This window comes from Thermobia domestica, chromosome 11, assembly GCF_964235325.1.
Source record: "Thermobia domestica chromosome 11, izTheDome1.hap1.1, whole genome shotgun sequence".
Taxonomy (NCBI): Eukaryota; Metazoa; Arthropoda; class Insecta; order Zygentoma; family Lepismatidae; genus Thermobia; species Thermobia domestica.
Window position 1 is genome coordinate 99638056 of NC_137464.1, and position 26987 is coordinate 99665042.

The window sequence follows — 26987 nt, forward strand, 5'->3', positions numbered from 1 at the left end:
TACTTTTACCATTTTACCTATCGCTAGCTTAGGGGCATCTGCAATATACAGCAGTCATGTTGTAAAATTCACCTCTTCGTTTGGAAGTCGGGCAAAGGACAAAGAAAGCCAAGATATTGTCGACGAACCCTTCAAATTGCTGTTTGCATTTAGTAAATTTATGATACTAACGATAACACTGGAGGTGAATGTCTTTGTTTTGTTACGTGGAAATGCTGGATCTGACCAGAATGCGAAATTGGCCTCTGCATCCATGTTGAGAGGAGGAGAATACTTCCCTTTCCTAGTGAATAATATTAATTAGAACCTGAATTTATATTCAGAAACGGTTTCCTACAGGCACATGAAACATTTCGAACTTGAAAGCAGAATATATCATGAGAACGGGCAAAATTCGAACACTGAAGAACATAATTAACAAAAAAGAAATAGGATACCAGACCATATTTTTAATCCTGCTATAAAATGTATATTCTATATTTTTACTAATTTCTTACCCCCATGAAAGTAACCTGGGAAGGATATCCTTCCCAAATTTTTCAAACTGAAATCCTCTTATCCCGCATGATTTTGCCCTCTGACACATGGGGAAAGACAAGTGCTGTTAAAATCCATACAAATGACCCTTCCGGGACTAAACCTGGTGCCTTTGAGCCGATGGTATTTCGCCGCAGACTGCTCGGCTTGGTATGAAGGTGTACGTTGTACGATCACGAATAGATCACAATATAAGAAAATGTTTTAAAAAGTGTGACGCTGGGTCCAAAAATATGGTTACATTGCTCTTTATTGAAGGATTTGAAAAGATTATTTTGGATTAATATACATTTTAAAAGACATTTTTCTCTCTTGGCTTGTCACAAGCTAGCAACAGAGAAATGAAATACGCAAAACTTTTGAAGATGACTAATGTTGCTTTTACTGCGCAATTTTGTAGGAAGTTACTTGTTGAAGGATGTTCATAGTCATCATACATAATCATGATTTTGACAACGTGACGCCGCATTAATATGCGGAAATTGGTTAAATAGTTAAGGATCTATGGATAAGTCTAGAAATCATGCTATTGAATTCTTCCGGCTGTGACAGTCCACGTATGTACATGTGTGTCACGCCATGTATCATGGGTGCGGCCCTTGCTAAGAGCCAATCAGAATGCAAAAGAGCAATAAGTTTCCATATTTGTGGAGATGATAAAACGGATGAACTGACTGATACGAGGTTTGGGTGTGTCCCTCGAGAATAATATAAAAGGACCTCAAGGTCTCAAACGGTTGTTCAGAAGTTCAGAAGTTCAGAGGCCCAGAGGTGCGGAGGTTCAAGAAATTCGAGACGTCGGTTGTGAGCTGACAGAATCATCGTCACAACTTCTAAGAGTTACAAGAATACTACCATAAGGTATATATAAGCACTTGTTGCATCATAAATTTCAAGTTTAGAGATGTCATGCAGTACGTCAAAACAGTAAGTACGCCAGAAATTTTTACTTGGGGGGGTGTTCAAAATAAAAGGGGGGGTGCTCTCAGAATAGTGATAAAATTTTAAACCAAACTCAAACAAGAAAACAGTATATTTTGTTACGCAACTATTGCAATACTACTGCTATTACTACTACTACTACTACTACTACTACTACTACTACTAGTAGTAGTAGTAGTAGTAGTAGTAATAATAATAATAATAATAATAATAATAATAATAATAATAATAATAATAATAATAATACCAGCTCTTCGCAGTGGTAGAATCAATAAAGTAAGTTCACACATTTGAGCATTTATTATTATTATTAAACTAAGTAATACAATGAAACCTCTCAAAACGGACATCAGTGGAACCGATTGTCCGTAAATGAGAGGTGTCTCTAAAAGGAAGGGTTCTCTCTCATAATACCACACCACACATATTTATGGCATGCAAGAATAAGAAAGTTTGTCCTCTTATGAAGATGTCTACTATTGAGAGATGCCCGTTAAGAGAAGTTTCACTGTATTAGGAATTAACCTCCAATATTTTACCCAGTAATTATATGTGAATTGATTACATACGAATTATTGTAATTATTTTGCAAAATTCCGCTATTATTTCAATTTTTTCACCCCCAGCAAGTTTTAGTGGGTGTTTTTTTTTTCCAAAATATTAATTGGGAAAAAATTCCCTCGTTCCATGCTGAAATCACATCCGTTTAGTAATTAATACTGTACATAGTTCCAATTTCATTATTTTAATATTCTAACCTTGTTGTTAACGTAATTTTTGTAGTGTTATTTGATCTCTTAATCTCCGTTCCTTCCCCTTCCTGGCTACGTTATTGGTTCTGAATATCTTTCATAAGAAAATTATTCATTGATTTAGTTGTTTTCCAAAAATCCAGTTTTTTCAATTTACAAATATTTTGTATCTTTCTGTTTTGTCTTCTTTAATATACCCTAATTTTAATAATCTCAGGGCTCATAGTGGTCTGGTCTCTTGTAAATAGTTGAAAAGTGACCAAAAATGGCCAAAAACACACGAAAAAGTGACCAAAATCTCATCATGCTCCTTTTTTCCTTTGTCAATTTCTCCATCACCTCTCTCTTCGTTTGTTGTTTTGTTTCTTCTTTACTTCTTCTTTTTGAGCTTCCTCCTTCCTTAGGTTTTCAAAGTATGCTTTGTAGTTACGGTAAGCAGACTTAGCAGATGTAAAAAGCTTTTGAGTAAGTGGAACCAGTTCTGGCCTATTTCTGAATTTCTTCATCCCAGACATTATGTTTAACTTCGCATATAGAGCTCTCAAAAACGTGAAATATTCAAATTCATCATCTACTCTTAAGAAGAACATAGAAGAAGCATAACACAATACGAACATGATGAACCACACAAACACATACACACAACGTTGAACGGAGCGTTAACTATTACGAGAGAAAACTAAAAGATTGTTATGATAGAAGAAAAAATAGACACAGAAGGGTTCTCAACCCCACCTTGAGAGCTTAAGCATCCACAAACCGTCCACTGTGCTTTAGGAAGAATAAAAATTGAAGTGAGAATAAAATAGACTGTTTGAGATGTGGCAGCAAGTACTGAAGCTTTCAGAAGAGTAATGAGTAACAAGGTTTTGCCTTTTTCCATTTGTTTTTATATTTTTCTTAGAAAACTGCCAATGCAAAATATAAATCAAACGGAAAAGTCACTTTACCTCTGAAAAAAGTAACTTTTAGTGACATTTTTTTTTAAAAACAAGTAACTTTTAGTGACCAACTTGAAAAAAAGTAAATTTTAGTTTTAAAAAAGTGACTCGCTAAGAGCCCTGTTCTGCTCAATGAATTTACGTGAATAAAAACATACTTTACAAAAAATTAAACTAGCGCCAAATGCGTTCCTACATAAAACTAGACTCAGTCTAAAAAACATATATATATAATTCTTACTTCGATCGATCTCTTCATTTCTAAAAACGTTTTGACTACACTCTTCTAACGTCCGTCCGTTGATACACCACCACTTGCAGAGCAGGCTCGAAACCAGCCACAGAGCTTTGGGGGGCCATGAATATGTTTAGGAGGGGCCAAGTCATTAAAAATTCTCTTACAAATATCTAAATTCTGCATTTTGTATTGAGGTCTGAAGGGGATATGGAAAATTTTGTAGGGCCAGGCCCTCTCTAGCCCCCCTCTGATTGCGAGCCTGTTGCAGAGTAGCACTTGCCAACTGAATCTGGTATAGGCTTATTACTATATTGTCACACTTTTCCTTATTGAGGAGGAGGTAGGTGAATGACCGCTCTAGATGTTGCCAATTTCAGTCATCTGCATCTGTCCATCAATCTCTTTTCTCGGAAACGACCGCGGTGCCCAGAGGGGTAGGTATCAGCGGCCTGTTTTGTCAATTGTTTCGATCAAAACACTGCCCGAAACAATGAGGTCATGTGGTTCTCGAAGCCGTTTATGAGAACGAAGTCGCTTCGTATTTAGAAGTGAAATAAATAAATAAAAATATTGCCTTCTTTCCTAAACGCTAAATCTTTTTTAACTTGATGTAATAAATAACCTATATGATACTGGTTGATATAATTGGATTTGGGGGAGTATTCCTTTTCCATCCAGGGGTGTGTGTAAAGAAATTTGGAGGGGTGTTAGGGGGGTGTTCGGGGGGTGTAGATTACTCCCTGCGTCAAAATGTTTTGTTTACCCACCGTAAAACTTTCAAGATTAAGATCTGTTGTCGCATACTTGTATTTCATTTTCCATCTCCAATAACTTAAATATCTGAATATCTTGCCTGATTATCGAACTATTTGGTCTAGGAATTAATTCGTGTGGGTGGACAAGAGATGGCGCAACGAACGGAGCGTCCCACAGTTCCGTGTATCCACACATGTGTTGCAAACCCCTGTCATCGCGTATCGTTCGTAGTATAGGGCAGTGGATTAAAGCGTCAACAACACCAGTTTGTAGTTAAGTGAACATGGCGCAATTTGTGCCTGATAAAGTGTTTTTGCGGGGTGTCCTGCTGCATTACTTTAACATGCAGAAAAGTGCGACTGAAAGTCATCGTATTTTAATGGAAGTGTATGGTGACCATGCTCTAGCTGAGCGAACGTGTCAGAAGTGGTTTGCACGGTTTAGAAGTGGTGATTTCGGCTTGGCAGACCAAGAGCGAGCTGGACAGCCAAAAAAATTTCAAGACGAAGAATTGACAGCATTGCTCGAGCAGGATTCGTGTCAAACCCAGGAACAACTTGCAGCAGCATTAGGCGTTGATCAAACAACAGTCTCCAAACGCTTGAAAGCCATGGGAATGATTCAAAAGATGTCACATTGGGTTCCACATGAATTGAAAGACAGAGACGTTGAAAGACGAAAAACCATTTGCGAATTGCTGCTTCAACGACAGAGCAGAAAGGGGTTTCTGCATCGAATTATTACGGGTGATGAGAAGTGGATCCATTACGAGAACCCTAAACGAAAAAAGGCCTGGGTGAAACCAGGTGAACCAGGTCCATCACAACCAAAACGAGATATTCACTGTGCAAAGGTTATGCTGTGCATATGGTGGGATATGAAAGGTGTGGTGTACTATGAGCTGCTGCAACCGGGTGAAACTATGAATGGAGAACGTTATCGACGACAATTAATGTGTTTGAAGAAAGCTCTGGCCAGAACACGACCAGAATGGGAGAACAGACATGATAAACTTATTGTTCAACATGATAACGCTCGCCCACATGTCGCAAAACCGGTTAAAACCTATTTAGAAAATGTCGGATGGGAAGTTTTACCCCACCCGCCGTATTCACCAGACGTTGCTCCTTCGGACTACTACTTGTTCGATTGCATGAACAACGATTTGATTGGACAGCGGTTTACTTCTTCAGAAGATATCGAAACATGGGTCTCTGACTGGATCGCTTCCAAGGATGAGGACTTCTTTCGCCACGGAATCCGTACATTGCCTGACAGATGGGCGAACGTGGTGGCTAGCGATGGACAATATTTTTCTTAAGGTATTTATGTATTTTGTGTTTGTACTACAGCTTCAATGTGTGCGTACCAACCGCACGAATTAATTCCTAGACCAAATATATTAAGGTATCAAACTATCAAATGAACTCAGATATCAAATTGCTCTTGTTGTTCAATTAAATGTTGTTGTATATTACCATTTTAGTTATGTAATAAACTTATTTTTAGAAATAGTGTTGTCATTCCCCTAGATTATTCCACCTTTTCCCATGAAAATCATGGTGTAATTTAATTATAATAGTTTTGTGACACCCGCTAAATTATAGCGTGAGCAGTTCTCAATGATATGTGGAAATTAACGAGCTAAGTAAACAGAAAGAGACCTGCACATCGTCACAAAAGTCGCCATCTTTAATCGAAAATGGCCACCCAAAAATATTTTTTTTTCACCACTAGCTAATCTGGGTGTACCGTCATGAGTATGTTACACAAACGAGGCAAACACCATATAGGGACACAGGCCCCGTGGGTATGGGAACAGATTTGTAAAACGGGGGTGTAGAATGTCCCCCAAGCATTCTTTCCTCCGATCTGTCGTTCAGCTTCCAGTACTATGGCACTTTAAATAGAGCTTATTGTGCAGTAACCTATAAAATTTCAATTAAATACTTTTTATTATTACGCAATAAAATTATTTTGTTCCAAGCTATTGTTTTTTTTTAAATAATTGCAACAAATTTAAACATGCTAAAATGTAAAATAGTTTTTGGATTGGTCTGGGTTAACACTGCAAAACCCAAAGGTTGGAATATATGAAATCAAAGTATATACCTAGGTATATCTTTCTGGAATATATGGAATCAAGTGTCTTCGTCTTCGATGTAATTATGAGCAATTTACTGTATATTCGTGTATTGAAACTCGTGAAATAAATTTCAATGTTTCAGAATGTAGAAAAAAGAAGTCAGGGTCAAGGAGAATCAGACAACTAACAGCAGAGAAATATTATTTTGTAAACTATTTGTCCTTGCCTTGTGAGCTTTTTTGAATTTATTTTCAGGACCTTTAGGCAACTTTGGCTCACACTGAATGGATGATGATGAGAAAATTAGTAGAATGAAGAAAGTGGTAGGATATGAGGCAACTCCTAGAGAACACAAACACTCGTTTTTCACTACAAAGCTCACATGGCATTAACCGAGATCGAACCGACTACCATACGCACCAGAGATACAGTGGCTCAATAAAGAAGTCGGACATATACACACTTACACATTGAAAGAGAGAATAAACATTCCAAAGTATTCTACAGAGAACAAAAAATATATTTTAATTACTCTGTATTATTTCCTTCTGAAAAATAGAAACATCAATGGCAAAACTAAATTTGATTAGTATAAAAAATACCAAAAGTGAAAACATGGCGTAAATGCATGTCAAAAAAGAACTCGGACACTTTACTTCTAACAAAATTTTAGAATGTTATTAGATATTTTTTAATATCTTTTTGTCAATTCTTTATTTTTCGTGATCGCTTTCAATCTTCCCTGCATCAATTTTACAAATTTTGTGCAGAAGGAAGGATAATTTTTTGCCTATTCAGTCTGAATGCTGATTCCAAGTCTTCCTTTGTTCTAATAGTATGATATTTTAACTGGTTTTCCAAATGAGCCCATTAAGTGCTCAATAACGTTAATATCAGGAGATTGCGGAGGTGTTTCCAGCACATGCGGATAATTATACAGGAGCTACAAGCGCACATTGTGTGCGTTGTGCTTGGGATCGTTATCCTGGTAGTACTGGAAGTTCTCTGTTATTCCTAATTTTTCAGCACTTTGTACCACATTTTGCTTCAGAATGTTTAAATACCTCTTTTGGTCCATAATTCCATCGATTACACACAGTTTACCTGGACCAGCACCGGACATACAACTTCAAACCATTACTCAGCCATCTCCATTTTTCACAGTGGATCGTAGATTACGCTGTCGGAGTTCTTTATTAGGTTTTCGCCAGATATAACATTGATCATCTGAGCGGAACAAATTAAATTTGCTTTCGTCCGCGAATAACACAGTACTCCTAAACGAAAAATCTTAATTTTTATAAGTTTTTGCAAAACTAAGTCTCTTTTGTCTATTGCACTTGCTCACGAATGGTTTTCTACGGGCTACTCTTCCATGTAAATTGCTTCTTCTTGAAACCAATCTTATTATTTGGGGATGCACACTTTTATTAAGATTTTCTGATACTTTTTTGGCCAGTTTAGGACACTTATCTTGGAGTTTTTATTAACCTATAGTACAATCCATCGCTCAACTGACTTTGAAAACACTCTAGGTCTACCACTTTTTGGTTTATTTTCCAGTGTTTTTGTTGATTTAAAACGTCTAATAATGTCATGAACTTTGGAGTGTGACCTATTTATTATTTCCACAGTATCACGAACTGATTTTCCCTTTTTATAATATTTTAAAATAAGTTCTCTTATTGCTAAAGAAGTTTGCCCAAGTTGACTTCCCATTTTAAATTTTAAACACACAGTTTTACCTACGTACAAATAGTGCAGCTTCAACACGTTTTACTTGGACACCTGAAACTGTCAAGTAGATAAACTCTTGGAAATTCCCCTATTAAGTCCAAAAAGAAAGAGAGTTGTGCTACCTGTCCGAGTTCTTTTTTGGCATGGATTTTACCTGTATTTTCACTTTTTTGTATTTTTTATAGTCATGAAATTGACTTTTGTTAATGATGTTTCTATTTTCCATAAGTAAATAATATACAGTAATTGAAATATATATTTTGATCTCTGAAGCATACTCTTGGAATGTATATTCTCTCTTGGAATGTGTGAATATGTATATGTCCGACTTCTTTATTGAGCCACTGTATATGCTTCACGGTGTAGCTACCGTAACATTTCTTGTCTTCTGTGTTCTGAGTAATAACCAGGGACGTAGTGTCCATTAAGACTAAAAGGCTTAGCCTATCCATTTATTTATACATCCGCCTGAAATGTTGCTTTTGGACATTGATACAATTAATTTTATTAAAATGGATTTATTTTATAATGCGCTGTTTAAACATCACGCTTCTGCAAGAACACATTCTAGGCTATGGGCCGCTAGCCTTCCGCCTTTCTCATGTAATCTTGAGAATGGGGCGGTGCCAATCGCTTTCCCTTCACCCTCAGCAGACCAAAACCGTGAGCAATACACAAATTCAACACGATGCAACGAAAGTCTTTCGGGTGTTTCGGGAAACAAATGCGACAGAATGCGGTCTTGTAAGAAACTATAGAACAGAGACTATGAAAAATTTAGAAGCTCGCATTCAGTAACAAAATCAAGAGAGAGAGAATAAAAATGTTATGTTGTTATAAATAGTATTAATACATCAGGGACCTTATTGCATACTGGTTTGCGTTATCACAGCGCAAAATCTACATTTTAGTTGCTGATAATTGTCATAGCAGTTATAATTGATTGTATTTTTTGCGTTGCGTTGCTATCCTAAAGATTTTAGAAGATCGATACTGATCGATACTATACTCAGATGAGGTATAGTTTCTTTTTTTCATACTTTCAATCTAAAAGTAGCTTTTTCTGTAAAAATCATCGATTGTGAGTTGCTGCTCCACTATTTCCATTAGTATGCTGATATGTGTTGTTGTGGGTGAAGTGGTTAAGTTTGTGTGTGTGATTTCGGGAATTTACAATTAATATAGCCATATATCCGGTTTTATTTGTTTCTTTGAAACAGTATATGAAATTCTTATTACTTCATTTGTTACATTCTTTAAATAATTGATTGGAATTTTTTTTAGTAATTTATTGACTGTCTAATAAATTGGAACCGTATATGTAAGGAGAGTATGCAGCAGAATCACTCTTATACTATTTCTTGCATTATATGATGCAACATATTAAATGAATTAGCATTTTTCTATCAAGCATTACAGCCAGGTCCGTAGTTAGAACAATAAGGGCGTTCGTTTTAATAAGGGCGGGATCGTTTTTTTTTTTTTTTGTGTGTGTGTGTGTGTGTGTGTGTGAGGAGAAGTAACTTGAATTCACTTTACACTCATTTATACATACAACAAACAATTTCAAATTTGAAGGGACTGGGCCCCTCCTAGCCACCCTCTAGCTACGAATCTAATTTCAGCCTACCCATTTCAAAACCACGCTACGTTACTGGTAATAACTTTGTTGTATCTTGATCAGCATGGTGCAGTCTGCTACATTTTACTTTCTTTCGTATGCTATGCTTAGTGATGAGCGCAAAAGTCTTGGTCTTGCAGTTTTTGCAAGAGTCTTGCATGCAAGACCAAGACCAAGACCAGGGGTGCAAGACCAAGAGCAAGACCAAGACTCTTGCGCAAGAGTCTTGCACAAGTACCGACACTACTTTATCTTTTTTATATTTTTTTTATATAGAATGTAAAAAAAAAGAAGGAGATGGATTTCTTGGCTTCAGTAAAAAATACTGCCGGACTGAATGTGTTCCCAGTAGTTTATGCAATCCGTGTGAGCAGATCTGCCCCTGTAACATATAGCTACAGTATGTCTTTTCTGAATTGGTTGTTCGCGTTTTCTGTAGGTATTGCTCGTTTTCAAACCACACATCATCTTGCGCCATGTGAGCTTTTTTGGTGGACAAACACTGTGTGCGTGGATTTTCTCAGTATTTTTCTATTTCCTCCTACATTCTTCATTCCACCATTTTAGTCATTTCTCATTATTACCGTCTCCCTTACCCTTGATGCATAATCGTAGGACGTTAAACTAGATACTTCATTTCATTTCAAAGCATATTGGTGGTTTTCTTCCAAAACTAAAGAGAAATATAGTATTGAACATACCGTACACCATAAGTGTCGACTACATGGGTATGGCTTTGGCTCCGAGACTCAAGCATCCGTTGGAAATTTTTAATTTGTGCTCAGAAAATTAATATCGAAATAACATTTTCATGACATTGACAAAAACTTAGTGTATGTGATCGCAAGTATGATTTCATGGACGGATGCTTGTACGTTGAATAATTGTTTATTAATAAAACTTTTCGCCTCCTCAGGTATACGGCACATCGAGGATTGAGTGATATAATATTATTCTATAATAAATCTATATTATAAAATTGAAAGTGACTATTTTTGTGACTACTAATCTCTTGAACCATCCGACCGATCTCGATCAAATTTTCAACATAGATAAGGTTTGGGCCTGGGAGTGTTTTCATCATTTCGCTTTCACGGTAAAACTTAGGGGTTGGGAGAAGGGGGAGTTTTAAAATAATAAATAAAACTTAATAACTCTTCAACCAAACGACCAATCTCGATCAATTTTTTAACATAGGTGATGTTCAAGCCTGGAATGTTATCTGTCAGTTCACTTTGATGGAGCAAGGTAGGGGAAGAGGAGGAAGGGGAGATGTATAAAAATCAATATGAACAAAAATAAAAGTGACTAAGTTTGTGACTTAATAACTCTTGAACCGATCTCTATCAAATTTTTAACATGTATCAGGTTCGGTCCTGGAAAGTTTTTTACAGTTTGTTTCATTTCAATGGTGGAACGTAGAGGAAGAGGATGTGAGGGGCATATGTATATATATAACTTTTGAAACACCCGACCGATCTTGATCAAATGTTCAACATAGATAAAGTTCAGGCCTGGAGCGATTTTTATAATCTTACTTTGATGGTGCAACGTAGGGGGGGAGAGGGGGAGATATATGTAAAAAACTAAAAATATAAGAGACTGTCATTGTGACTTCATCACTCTTGACACAGCCGATCGATCTCAATCAAATTTTCAACATAGAGAGGTTCGGACTTGTGGTGGTTTTTATCAACTCACTTTGACGGTAGAACTTAGGGGAGGGGAAGGGGATGGAAAATGTACAAAAATAAATAAAATTTAGTAACTCTTGAACCACCGGACCGAACTCGATCTCATTTTCAACATAGATGAGGATCGGACCTGAGATGGTTTCTGTCATATCACTTTGGCGGTACAGTTTAGGGAACGGGGAGGGGAAAGATATTTAAAAATGATCGAAAACGACCTATATTAAAATGGAATCTAGAGTTTTAGAGGTCGCTGAGATAAACAGTGACACTTACGATGCTGTTTAAATTCAAATTGAGCCCCGTAGCTTAGCGGAGGGAAGGGAAGAGATATAAAAATGATCGAAAATGACGAATATTAGGGTCGGATCCATAGTTTTCGAGGTCGCTAAGTTGAATACTGACCTTCCGATACCGTTTACGACCAAATTCAGACTCGTAACTTGGAGGAGAGGGAAATACATAATAATGATAAAAAATGATCAAATATTAGTGTCGAATCCATAGTTTTTGGCGTCGCTAAGGTGAACAGTGATACTTCCGATCCCGTTTAAATGCAAATTTAGCACTGCAACTTGGGGGAGGAAGGAGATATAAAAAATATTGAAAATGACAATTATTAATGTCGAACTAATGGTTTTCGAGGTCATTGAGATGAACAATGACACTTCCGATCCCGTGCCTTGCAACATGGGGGAGGAGGAGATATATAAGTTTATTGAAAATGGCCGATATTAGTGCCGAATTCGTAGTTTTCGGTGTTTCTGAGACGAACAGTGACACTTCTGATGCCGTTTAAATCCAATTCAGCCCCGCAACTTGGGGAGAAGGGGGGGGAGAGAAATATAAAAATAATCGAAAATGATCGATATCAGAGAGCGCTTTACTAATAGTAAAATGTGACCGACTAACTAAATATATTACTATTCTTTTTAGTTTAACCCAACGAAGTGGATAATTGATGCTAGTAATTCATATTCACAAGTGAGAGTTCAAATAACTTGGAGTTTGATGCCGTTATTTTGTATTTCTAATACAGGTCGAAAGTATTCATATAAATTGAGTTTATACAAGACAGACAGTTGAGTCATTTTCAGTTTTCACTCAAATTATTCTAAAATGTTAAGAGCTTTGATTATACTAATTATTATTTTAATTTTCTCTCTCTTTTGTTTTTGGTCAATGTTGGTAAACATGTCATCATCATCATCATAGCCGTTCTGCCATTATTGGCAGATTACTTGCTGCAACTGAGAAGGTTTGACGTTCGGTGCTACTCAGCTAGTCTCTTCGTCTTGACGTAGCAATTTTCTGTTTTAATACCTTCCTTCAACTAGTCTTCTTTTCTCCCTCCCTCTCTTTCTTTCCACAATACCTTCTAGCACGTTCCTCATAATACAGTTCCTCCTCAGCCAATATCCTAATCAGTTCCTCTTCCTCCTCTTTAACAATATCTAAAATTCTTCTTTTTTCCCCTACTGCTAATATTTCTAACACCTTCTCATTCGCATTACGTTCAACACAGCTAATTCTCTCTCTCTCTCTCTTTTTTTTTGTGGGGCCGCGGTGGCTCAGTGGTAGGGGTACGAGTGCGAAACGTCGACGAGAGCGGACGTGGGGAAGAGTTCTCGGAAGACTGTTCTTACTGTGTTGCATAGGAAAGTTAGTGAGACGTACTGTTATTAATAATTTTCTGAGCTTATTGCTCCTGTGTATTGCAGGTACGTGGTTTATTCTTTTGGCCTGTAAAAGTGAAGTAAAATGAATCGTGTAAATACGATTCAATTTCTATTTGAAAATGGCGCACAGAAACCCAGTGCTTTTGAGTTACATGATTGGATTTTTGAAACTTTTCATTTGCAAGAAGACGAAATCGCTGCTATTCAAATTCCGACAACCCAACGTTGTGTTTATTTAAAATTAGTGCGAAAAACTCGAATGGAACAGATTCTGCGCGACGCTAATGGTGAACTCACTTTCAAATATAATAATGGAGCCGTTGCTAAAGTATTGGTAAATGATGCTACTTTAGAAGTGAAAGTGTTACGCATATTTAATTTGCCCCCGGAGACTTCGATTCCTTGTATTCAGACGACTTTAAGTGCCTATGGTAATGTGTTAAGTGTTACACCTGATGCATGGTCTAGACAATATCGATATACTGTAAATAATGGCATTTATCTTGCCCGTGTCCAGCTTAAGCGAAACATTCCATCATTTGTGATGTTTTCAAAATATCAAGGTCATATTATTTATGAAGGACAGCCTAAAACTTGCCAACGGTGTCATTCAGAATTACATGAACGCTCTAATTGTCCTTTAAATTCTCGCCCTACTGTGTTGCACATACCCCCTACTTTTCCCCGCCAAGTGCCTGTACCTCCCCCCTCTGCCATCCAATCTAGTACTACGGACAGTGAATTACATGTAACGAAGGAAGAAATTCAATTCAGTTCTAATGATGTTCGACCTGTAGCTCCAAGCGAAGGTGTTGAGAACCAAACACAGGCAGAAACAGCTGACGTAACACCAGAGGAAGTAGCTGGTGTTTCTAACGTGGAACTCGCTCAGACCGAGGTAACTGAAGGTCAATTCATTTCAACAACAACAACAACGGGGAGTGTCGATAGAAAGCAACCAGAGGCTTCTTGTGTGCTTCAAACTGATACAAACGATAATAACTCTGACCTTCTCAAGGACGCTGACATCGATAGTAATGATGATTTTCCGTTACTACGATCTAGCCAACGCAAAATTAAACGTTCGAAATTAGAGAATAAAAGAAATGATAATGCATCGCCAAAAAGACGGACACGTCAACAAAGTGCGCTTCATCTGCAAAATAATAGTACTGCCTCACAAAAGAAATTAAATACGGGTGATAATCAGGCAAGCAATATGGACTGTTCTGAAACGGCGTCTGTAAATACCTGAATACTTCGTTTTCCTTTAGTTGTTTACATTTAACAGGAAATGAGTGTTAAGGTTGCCTTGTGTTTACTGTGTTTACTTGGTTTACTAAGTTTACTGTGTTTATTTATGTCTTTATTGAGTTGTGTTACTGTTAATGTTAATGGCATGAGTTCGGAAACGAAACGTCAACTGTTTAAACAGTTTATATTTGACCACGATCCCGGAATTATTTTTTTGCAAGAGGTAGTTGAAGATAATTTTGCTTATCTCACTGGTTATAAATCTTATGTAAATTTGGGAGTGAACCGGAGAGGTACTGCAATTTTGATCAAGCACGAATTTGAGATTTCTCAGTTGCGTATGACACCAGATGACCGTGCTATTGGTTTTCTTTGGAACAAAATATTATTTCTTAATATATATTCTCCTAGTGGGCATAATAAAATAAATGAACGTAAGATATTTTTTAATGAAACGTTAGTGTATATGTTTAATCTGACATATGATCATGTAATTTTTGGGGGAGACTATAATTGTATTATTCGACCTGGAAAGGATGCCACAGGAGACACTAGTTATAGTCCTGAATTACGATATTTAGTCGATGGACTTAGGTTACAGGATGTTGCTATTTTTAAAAAGAAAGACCATTTGTACACGTATGTCCGTAGTAATAGTACTAAGAGTAGAATAGACAGATTTTATTTTAGTGATAGGTTGTGTACACCACAAGTGATGTATGATGTGCGTGGTAATTCTTTTTCCGATCATTTTGCAGTACAAATATGGATCCCTTATGATGTACCACGAAAGTTAATGGGTAAATCTTATTGGAAATTAAACTCTTCTTTGTTAGATTTACCTGAAGTTAAAGAAAACTTCCGAAACTGTTGGATTAAATGGTGTGAACGTAAGCCCCACTTCAACTCTATTCTTAATTGGTGGGAGAAAATGGTTAAACCCAACATCAAAACCTTCTTTATGCGCATCGCACAAGATCAGGCTATACAGACTACACATACTTTGCAATTTTATCACAAATGTCTCCAAGAATTGAGTCACAGGAATGATCTTCCAGATCAATATCAAAGATTGCAATTTTTTAAAGCAAAAGTTTTAAATTTGCAACGAAAAAACTTAGAAGGTTTTACGGCAAGAAGACGTGATCCTCTGACGATTCCACACGAAAGGTTATCCATGTACCAACATATAAAAGAAACTCGCCGACGAGAACGTCTCAGTATTCCTTCTCTTCATACAGGGGATGCGAATGTCCTTCAGAAGCAACCTGATATAGCGGCTTATATACTCTCCGAATACCAAAATAAATTTAATGACATACCTGATCCTACTCAGTCTGATCCGCCATTTCCTCTACCGCAAGTGAATTTTCCTACCTCTGAAACACACCTCTTGACCCAACCATATACAATGAACGAAATCCACCAAGTAGTTAAATCTTGTAGTACATTGAGTAGTCCAGGAGTTGACGGAATTCCGTATACTTTGTATCAATGTTATTGGGACATTATTGCCTCGGACTTTCTTGAAGTCGCTCATTATATCCTAGAGACGGGTCAGGTGTCTACCACATTTGCTACGGGGGTCATTGTTTTAATACCGAAGAAAGATAAACCCCAGGTCTTGAGTGATTACCGCCCTATTACATTACTCAACTGTGATTACAAAATTATTGCGAAATGTCTTGCTCGTAGATTGCACCCTTTCATGCCTGATCTACTGCATGACGCCCAAAGTGGCTTTAGTATTGGTAACAAAATGTTAGATGTTCTAATGGACTTCCGCGACACAGTTGCTTGGTTTGATACCACTGGTACTAAGGGTGGTTTACTGAGTTTAGACCTCTGTCAAGCTTTTGATAATGTGCGACATTCCTATTTATTTCATGTTATGCAACATATAGGGTTACCTCAGAAATTCATTCAACAAGTTCAAACCCTGTTTTTACATGCAGCTTCTAGACTTCAAGTCAATGGTTTCTTGACACCAGCATTCCCAATTCGTAAGTCCATACGCCAAGGAGATCCCTTGTCGTCCGGTTTGTTTAGTATATATCTCCTGCCTCTTATTACGGAACTCGATCGCCAGCTTACTGGAATTCCAATGAACGGCACTAAACTTGCATTGCGATCTTATGCAGATGACATTAGTGTCATTATCCGTTCAAAAGAGGATTATCAACAAGTTATGCAGGTTATGGCTCATTTTAGAACATCTGCTGGAGCTAGTCTAAATATGCATAAATGTAAATTTTTAAAGTTTGGTGTTACAACTCCGACTTATCTGCCGACTACTATATCTGTTGTGTCGCAAGTCTCTATATTAGGTATAGTCTACCAGCCAAATGTTTCCTCAATGATTATTTCTAATTGGAAGAGAGTGGTCACTAATATAAAGTTACTTTGTCAGGATATTCGTTTTCGACCATTTAATTTGGAACAACGAATCTGGATTTGTCATAGCTATATTTATGCAAAATTATGGCATGTTGCCCAAATTTTGCCTGCTCCGAAGGATAGTCTCCGTCAAATTCAATCTTTGAGTCTTTGGTATATTTGGCAAGGGCAAATCTTTCGTGTGCCTTATTCAATATTATGTAAAAGGAAGGAGAGTGGAGGTCTTAATTTGATCAATATCCATTTAAAGTGTTATGTTCTGTATTTCACAAAATGGTATTGTAAACTGTATCAGGAATCTCCTTCCTTCACTAAAGAGTGGGCCTTATTCTGGTATGAAAGAGTCGGTATACTTGCACCGTTAAATATAGGTAACTTACTCCCATCGGTCTATTATTTAAAAGAACTCTTATTGGAGGGCAGTTATTTACAACGAGATCCGGCTCTTTCTTCTCGAGAGCTTGCAAAGAATTTGTACAATACAAGGTTACTTTCTGACCATACCACAGTCTCTCGTGTCGAAAGAATAAGTCCCACCTCTTGCTGGATGCAAATTTGGAAAAATATAAATAGTCCTGTCATACCACAATATATACGCATTGAGTGGTATAAAGTCGTACATGATCTTCTTGTTACACCTGCTCGGTTAGTACGCATTAACTTACTTGCAAACAACGTATGTCACTCTTGTGGACAGGAAGATGATTCTCAACATCGTCTCACGACGTGTTCTAAGGTTTTACCAATATGGCATTTATTACGGGCCATGTTAGGATATATATGCCACTGTGGAATTCAAGCATTCCCAGATACTTTATTACGCCTTCCTGATTTTTCCTATATGCCGCAGCCTAAACAAAATTCGATGCTCTGGTTGTGTGCTTATACGGTGTACTATCTGGCTACTCATGTAGATTATTCAGAATACCAATACAAATTGTTTATGTACGGTGCGCATGTCAAATGTCAAAATGTTCCTTCTTATTATGGATTTTTTGCTAATTATTTGAAGTTTTTGTTTCCCCCTCATAACTTGGGGCGGTTTTTTGATCAGTAGTTCTGTTGTATAATATGTAGTTTTTGTTAAATTGCACAAATGTATTGCTAAGCTGTAAAAAATAAAACTAAAAAAAAAAGAAAAAGAAAAAAAAGTGGTAGAGCGTTCACCTCTGGTGTATGGGGTCTTGAGTTCAAACCCTGCTCCCGCCAAGTGCTCTTTGTGGTGGATAAACACCGTGTGCGTGGGTTTTCTCGGGGTTCTCCCGTTTCCTCCATTCCACTATTTCATTCATTTCTCATAATCACCGTCTCCTTTAGCCTAACCGGCATAACTGTGGGACGTAAAACTCAGAGATTTCATTTTCTCATATTTTTTTTCCTCCATGCCCACATTTCGAAAGCCTGCAATTTTTTAAATCGCTTTTGCGTAATGTCCATGTTTATGCCCCATAGAGTACATATTGGAATCAGTAAAACAAAATCTCAGTATTTAACTGGAATTTTGTTTAATACAAGGGTTTGTTAATCGTGGTTGAATCTGACGCCTTTAGAGTGTAAAAATAATTTTGCAATTCATGGTATTTCAATAATCTGTGCCGTCTTGATTTTCTTTCATGCGTCTCAAGGGTAGCCTACCCAGTTTGGAAACCCGTGGAGTGTTGGATCTGTTAAAAATATAAACAGATTACGAAACGCTGTGATTTAGGCATATCTTATAAGTAGTGAAGTGTGGGCACCCATTAAAAAAAATAAAAGTCATCACCTATGTGGTATACTATCATCATACTTACACCATGGGTATTACATTTAGAAACATACATTGTATTTCCGTTACTATTGGCGCATTGTAGAGTTTATTATCCCTTATATTCATAGTAAAATTTACCTATGAAAAGCTTGAGATTTCTTAAATGCAAGACTTGCAAGACTCTTGCATGCAAGGCCAAGACCAAGAATTCCAGTGCAAGACCAAGACCAAGACCACCCTGGTCTTAGTCTTGGTCTTGCATTTGCTCATCACTAGATATGCTACAACATTTTACGAGACAAAACGAGACGAGACGAGACATAACCCTTCGAGACGAGCATATCTTTTCGAGACGAGACATGCTTTGCACGAGACACGAGGGGTCTCTGCATTCAGTTCGAGTTTATCAACAGGTGCAGCAATATGGTGATGTTAACATGGACATTTTACGCTGGGGTTGGAAGATAGTCAATAGTTATCTACGTCTTATACCAACTTCGAAACCCGCTGGTCCTGAAAATCTGCTGCATATTATCTCCTGTTCCTTCACGGATGACTGAAGAAAGTTATGATTGCTGGAGAGATATGTTAAAATGCTCAACCATGTACTACGTGGGGTATGGATGTACTAAAAGGGCATAGAAGATGAAGTAGAAGTGAATGGAGATTTGCTAGTTCCCGAAAAGGAAGATATCAGTGATATCGAAGGAAGATACATTTCAAAATGCCAGACATCTTCGTCTGAAACAGACCAAACTTCAAGGAAAAGTAAGTTAATTTTAAATGAGTCTGGACCTCTAAACATTCCTCAAAGGCGCACCAACATCTTATTAAGTACAAATTATGGTTTTCTAAAAGGTGATTCAGTTTCAATGTCCACTACCTGAACTTCCACTATTACTATTTCCTATGATGTTATATCTAGGTATTTATGGTGTTATAGGTTCCACGAACAATAACAATAAAAACGAATTTATTATTTTGGACATAACAAGAGAGATAAAAGAATAAGATGTTCCCATTTTCCGTACACATTCTTTGCTCTAGACTCGAAGTCACTCAACCTCTTAAAATCATAAATACAAGGTAACCTAAAAAGTTATTCCGTTTATGACGTCCCATTTATCATGCGCTCACAGAGAAAAAATGAAATGATGCACATGCCTGCCAAGCGATCGGGAGTTAGTCTGATCATCGACCTTCAGTAATATAGGCATGTTCCGCATACACAATAGTCATATCTTATTTGTCGAAGAGAAATGAAGATACCGAAGTTGCATGTTCGCTTGTTGTTGTATGACTTTAAAGTGGGCCTATCATCTGCCGCATCAAAGAGCCGCATACTATGTCTGGCATTTGGAAAGACTGTCATGAACAAACGCACTACCAGACATTGGTTCCAGAAATTCCGTTCGAGAGATGTGAGCCTTTAGGATGAACCTCGCAGTGGACGTCCATGTGTTGGGTGACAAGGCACTGAAAGCAGCCATCGAGGAGGATAATGGTCTAACGTGTGATGAACTTACAGAAAGGTGCCATGTTTCCGGTGAAACAGTCAGACTGGACCAGAATAATGGAGCAGTACTTACAAGGGAAGGTCACGAACCGGCTCCGGTGAGATCCGAAAGAGGCAATTGTTTTTGTATTTGATATGGTATAACTAGACAATCCCAAGGTATACCTGTCACCGGTCAGGATATAGTGAGTTAGAACATATTTTGTAATTTAAAAGCTGCTAGCTGGCAGAATAGTTTGAACCGGGTAATTTGTTCGGAAACGATTGGGTAGATGGAAAATTCGACAAACACGCATCCCATCATTTTGAAGGGCGCACATTTTGGGGTAAAAAAGTTTGCCCTAGGGTCTCCCGCAGGGTCTCAGACGGAGTTCAACTCAAAAGTTTCAAATGGCAAGGGGGTTAAGTAGCACATCGTTTGAAAGTTGTTCTGAAATGAAAGAAAATGGAGCAAGTCTCGACTCTCTACACCAACCCTATGCAAAATGGCGGCTGGTCAAATGTAAACAAAATCTTAATTGAAAAGTTCGTGGCCAACTCTAGAAATCGTAGACGGTGAGACAAATGTGAAAACAGAAAAGCACGTGTGGCATTATTTTCAATGTGCAACGATTTAAAGTAAAAACTTCTTGTCCCAGGCCCCCTGCAGGTCCCAAGTGAAGTCCAACTCAGAAGTTCCGAACGCAAGGGAGGTTATGTAGTGCATCTTTTGAAACATGTGAAATGAAAGACGATGAATCCATATTGACGGACTAATTTATGTATGATACAAACAGGATAGAAAATGAAAGTGAGAATAACAAAGAAATAAGAAATAATCGAAATGGTAAATAAATAATTTGAAAAACAATAGTAATCTCCGTTCTATGATGCTTCCAATCGTCTACTGCGGCGGTTAGAGCTGCCGCCTGGTGGCAAGAACTTCTGTACTTCGATCGGGTCACTTTTAGATGTCTTTATTTCTACGGGTCGAATGAATGAAGATGCATCGTAATTGACAGCTGCGATTGTCAGATACAACATAATTGTCAGCATTTATATACAAACTCATTTTTCACGATGGCAGCTATATTGAATTACAGATGATACGTTTTTAACCTTTTGTGGATATCTATTATTGACAATAAATGTAAAAATAGCTACCACATTTCGCTTTTCTAGCTCCAGTAGTTTGAGTTGGAGTGCGGCATTTTGAACTCAAGATGTCGCAGTTTTGAACATTTCGTATCTTTTCATCACATTAGCTTACTAACCAACCATGTCAAATTTGCTTTTCCTAGCTTCAAGAGTTTAGAGTGCCTATGCTTTAGACACAGGTTTTAAGCGGCCATTTTAGATTCAAGGTGGCCATAGACTTTTCAATTTAGTTTGTGTTTACATTTTTACCCAATGTCATTTGGCACAGGGTTATCGTAGAGAGTCGAGACTTGTTCTATCTTCTTTCATTTAACAACAACTTTCAAGTGATGTGGTACTTAACCTCCTTGCCATTTGAAAACTTTCAGTTGCGACCCTGCAGGGGCCCTGGGACAGGATTTTTTTACTTTAAATCGTTGTACTTGGAAAATAATACCACACATGCTTTTCTGTTTTCACATTTGTCTCGCCATTTCCGATTTCTAGAGTTGGCCTTGGACTTTTCAATTAAGTTTTTCTTTACATTTTGACCAGCCGCCATTTTGCATAGGGTTGGCGTAGAGACTCAAGACTTGCTCCACCTTCTTTCATTTCGCAACAGTTCTCAAACGATGTGCTACTTAACCCCCTTGCCATTTGAAACTTTTGAGTTGAACTCCGTCTGGGACCCAGATGGAGACCCTGAGACAAACTTTTATAACCCAAAATGTGTGCCCTTGAAAATGATGGGATACGTATTCGCCTAGTTTTCCATCTACCCAACCGTTTCCGAACAAGTGACCCGGTTCAAACTATTCTGCCAGCTAGTAGCTTTCACATTACAAGATATGTTCTAACTCACCGGTGGCAAGTATAACTTTGGGATTCGTCTAGTTATAACATATCAAATGCAAACTTTGTCTCATTCGGATCTCAGTTGAGCCAGTTCATGACCTTCTCTTGTTAGTTTTTAGTAACTTTCTCAAACTCATTTTTAACCCTGTATTTCTTCCCAGATGACTTCTGAATTCAAAAGTATATGAAGCTAGAAACTGAATAATGGGTAATAAATACCCTCTTTAAAATATATACTATTTCTAGCGCTCTTGTTTCGCTCGAATATTTATATGCGGTATACAATTGATAATAATTCCATGTTTCAGTCTTTTTTTGAGATCAAACCAACACACTGTATGGCTCATGTTGATTAGCGTGTGTACCATTGGTCGTGGATTCCATTCGGATGAAAGAGCATTAAATTTTAACGTTCCACGATTGTTCGGATTATACCTTACACTCTAGGTCCATTTTCACATAACCTTTGTGCTGAAAAGGGACGCTAAACTAAAACAAACAAACAAGAAACAACAATGTAACAAAATCATTACCGTTTGCAGCTGTACGAAGTATGGAGAGATTTACATTGAGAACCACTAACAATTGTAGGAAAATAATCACTTGGATCAAAAAGGATGCAGACAGTGCGGATATTGCAATGAAAATAAGAAGGCATTGCAGTGACAGTTGGACGATCACATCGCAAGAAGAAGTAAAAATAGGTGGACAAAAGCAATCCTTGATTAGTCAATGAACAATTGGAGAACGTGAGAAACATCCTTATACAAGGTGATGTGATGAAATCAAGAATCGCTGGAGTAGCCAAAGAGTTGCCAAAGTTAGATGATTGTGGGGAAGAGTTCAATATACATCCATCTAGTAGTCCACTGATAGTTAATGATTTGGTAAATATAATTTGTTTTCAGAATATAATGATATGGTTTAATTCGCTGTATAAATTAGAATTACCACTTTGATTAGTTAACTCTTGCTAAACTTAACGTATCATTTTTAGAGGATAAATATGTTGTTCAGTTGGTTTGAAATTTTACATTCGTTTGAACAGTGAGGCTATATGAGACGTGGACCTACAGCTTAATGTGAGATCCGAACCACATGAGTTCCCAGGAAATCGAATCCAGTCTCCAATGCTAACTATATAGCCATCTGTAAGATTATTATACAAATACCTCTTCCCTAGTAAGTTGAGATCCCTCATAATTATATGGTTTGCGTGCGTACCTTCGGCGAGGGAGAACCGGGTTAGATTTCCGGAGGGGTTTGAATTCCCGTTAACCTGTAGATCCTCATCTCATATAATCTCGCTGCTGAAAAGGACACTAAATTTAAATCAAACAACAAAAATAGAACTCAGAACTCGCACTCGAGATTTTGTCTTGCGTTCGCTGTCCATCGTTTGAGACACTTAAGTAAGTAGGTTGCAGGTTGTGAAAGTAGAGAAAATAATGCACCAAAATTTGCCAATAATATGACTCAAGAAAATAGAAATGGAATGAAATCTTTGAGTTCAACGTCCCACAAATATGCGCTTAAGGCTAAGGAAGGCAGATGATTAAGGCAAGTCAATGATGACCAAAGAGCCTGTAGAATGAGAATGAGGGAGGAAACGAGAGTATCCCGAGAAAACCCACGGACACGATGTTATCTACACAATCTTACTTGGCCAGAAATCGATCCAGAACCCCATGCAAAGAACGTAAGCGCTCTACCACTGAGCCACAGTATTCCCCTGTGACTTAAGAAACATGAGAAAGTATTCATTGATCATTGTTTGCTTAATAAATAAAGTTTGAGATATATATGCATATGTTGGTGTTCTCCGGGTGGGCTACTTACAGAATTGTAATTGGTTTGACTATTTTCTACGTTCCAGAATTTTGTTAAATATCGTGTGATCTGTTGTCCATAAATGTTTTTAAAAAATGGACTTATTACTCAGAAGTGTGGTGCCCTTCCATATGCAGGCACTCGGCGGTTCGCCTATGTAAAGGCCGCCACTGCCTCTCGAGTAAAGCTCCCAAACATGTAGCTACTATTTTTGATGATTTGTTATGATATAACGTATCTTTTCACACAGCACATTCAGAGATGACTTGGAACGGTTTAAACTTGCTTTTCGTGTTAAGCGAAAACAATACACACTGACCCTTCGCAGACTACGACACTTCGTGTGTCAAGGACGTGCAACAGGTTGTGTTGTCACGTCGCTGATATTCGAAACACACCGCGACGCGACAGACGCTAAATCTTACTTTACGGGAATGTGACACATTTTAGCCAGAACAAGGTGACAGTCCACTTTAGATAGTTTGTATGCAATTTTTAAATTGTCGTAATACTAAACAACCTGTTATATTCTTTAAGGACAAAGTGCAAGCCCATCCATAAGGAATACGTATGTAGCCTGGAGTTGGCGGTCCCCCTTAAGCCACTGAATAAATTTGGGGCCTAGTCAGTATATATCTAAATCCGCCACTGACTGCATGAGGCATTACCTTCATGCCTCGCGGCCTCTGCTTATAAATTTCATTATGGAGCGCCACGAGGTATCAGCGTTATGCCTAAGTGCTTATAAAACATTATTTTTCATATTTTCGTACAGTATACATATTAAATACACAGAACATATAAAAAATAACGAAATTATAAAATTACATATTGGCCTGGGGGATCGCAGTTTGTAAATGTGTAAAATCTATTTGTGCTATCTGGTCATTGTGCTATATTTTAGAGTCTAATTTGAATTAGTAAAGTGAAGAGATAAACAATATAGTTTTATGTTGCAATTTCTACCAAGCAGTTCCACCAAGTATTTTTAAATCTTACCGATTTTTGGAAAACGTAAGAAACCACAAAATGACAACATCAGTGTATTTTCCGATACGATTCTTCTCTTTCGATGGCATATCCATGAATCCACTATAAAATGCACAACACACCTTTTCCCATGCTTCCGTCTTTTCAATTCTGTTGCTATAGGAGTTCCATATACTAGGCTGTGCCTGAATTTTTTACAATAAAAGCGTCTGTAGCGAAAGCTTTTTTTTTTTTTTTTTGAGCTGATCTTTCAGAATGAGTATCTGCTTGCTGAAAAGATAAATTGTGGTGCTGTCGCGCGTCTTCGACAAACGAAGTCGCGTAGTATGCGAAGGTCTTAGCTTGTGTCAGATGGCACGTTTCGCGACAAGCCTGCCACAGTGTTACGCTTGTCGCGTAGTGTGCGAAGGGCCCGCGCCACATCCATTGTAACAAATAGCAATTCATTACCCCGCGACAAGCATCCGACAGAAAAAAAAAATGTCGCGCGTCTTCAACACACGAAGTGTAGTAGTGTTCGAAGGACCTAAAAACTAAGGACGACATAAAAAATACTGTTTCAAAACCGCTTATTGTTCAAAGTACTTTTTAACAATAAATAAACTTCGCAGATTTTCTGAAAGCTAAAACGCGATTTTCTGAAAAACGCGATTTTCTGAAAGCTAAAATTAAGGAACTTGAAGATAATAGTAAAAATAAAAATATCCAGACATGTATAAGAGAATCAACGAACTTAAGAAAGGCTATCAACCTCGTGCCTATATATTAAAGAAATCTGACTGTACAGTTCTCACTGACACGGATAGCATCTTAAATAGATGGAAAGATTTCTTTGACGATTTACTTAACACGCAACCAAAAACTAGTGTGCGTGGAGAAAAGGAGATACACACCGCAGAACAGTATATTCCAGAACCCAACCAAATAGAAGTAGAAACTGCTATAAAGAAATTAAAGAAACACAAATCTCCGGGTGTAGATGAAATTCCGGCTGAGTTAATTTTAGCTGGAGGCGAAAAATTGTGGAACAAGATACACAAACTCATTCTCCTTATCTGGAACAAGGAAGAATTGCCACAAGAGTGGAAAGAATCAATCATTGTTCCAATTCACAAGGAAGGAGATAAAACTGTTGTAATAATTATCGTAGCATTTCTCTCTTGTCAACATCCTACAAAATCCTTTCAAATATTCTATTAGCAAGACTGACCCCATACGCAGATGAAATTATTGGAGATTATCAGTGCGAATTTAGACGAAATCGATCAACTATCGACCAAATATTTACCATTCGAAAAATACTCGAAAAAAAATTGGGAATACAATACCCCGGTACATCAACTATTTATTGATTTTAGAAAGGCGTACGACTCGGTTAGGAGAGAAACATTATACAACGTTCTTACAGAACTTGGAATACCGAGAAAGCTAATTAGATTAATTAAGATATGTTTAAACGAATCCCAAAGTAAAGTCCGGGTAGGAAAATTTTTGTCCACGAGCTTTCACATCGAAAATGTCCTGAAACAAGGAGATGCGCTGTTGCCATTATTATTTAACTTCGTTCTGGAATACGCTATAAAGAAAATCAAAGATAGCAACCAGGGCCTAGAGTTGAACGGTATTCACCAGGTTATGGCATATGCTGATGATGTAAATTTAATAGGGGATGATATGAGAACAATAGAAAGAAATGCAGAGATCTTATTAAACGCTTGCAGGTACATGGGTTTAGAAGTAAATGCAGAGAAAACTAAATACATGGAAGTGCGTCGGGACCGGAATACAGCAAATTATGGATGCGTTAAAATATTAAATAATACTTTTGATAAAGTGGATAGTTTCAAATATCTAGGATCAATATTAACAGAGGAAAATCATATTCACGGAGAAATTAAATGTTGACTAAAAGCTGGGAATTCGTGTTACTATTCGGTTCAAAATTTCTTGTCGTCGCAAATCCTGTCGTGAAATTTGAAGCTTAAAATATACAAAACGATAATCATGCCTGTTGTTCTGTATGGCTGCGAGACATGGTCACTTACTCTGATGGAAGAACATAGACTGAAAGTATTTGAGAACAAGATCCTGAGACGAATATTCGGACCCAAGAGGAACGGGAATGGGGAATGGCGGAAACTTCATAACGAGGAACTACATAATTTATATGGTTTACCCAGCATTGTTAGGGTCGTCAAATCTAGGAGGTTTAGGTGGGCGGGTCATGTAGCTAGAATGGAAGAAAATAAAAACGCTTTCAAAGTCTTGACTCGAAGACCAATCGGAAAACGACCATTAGGAA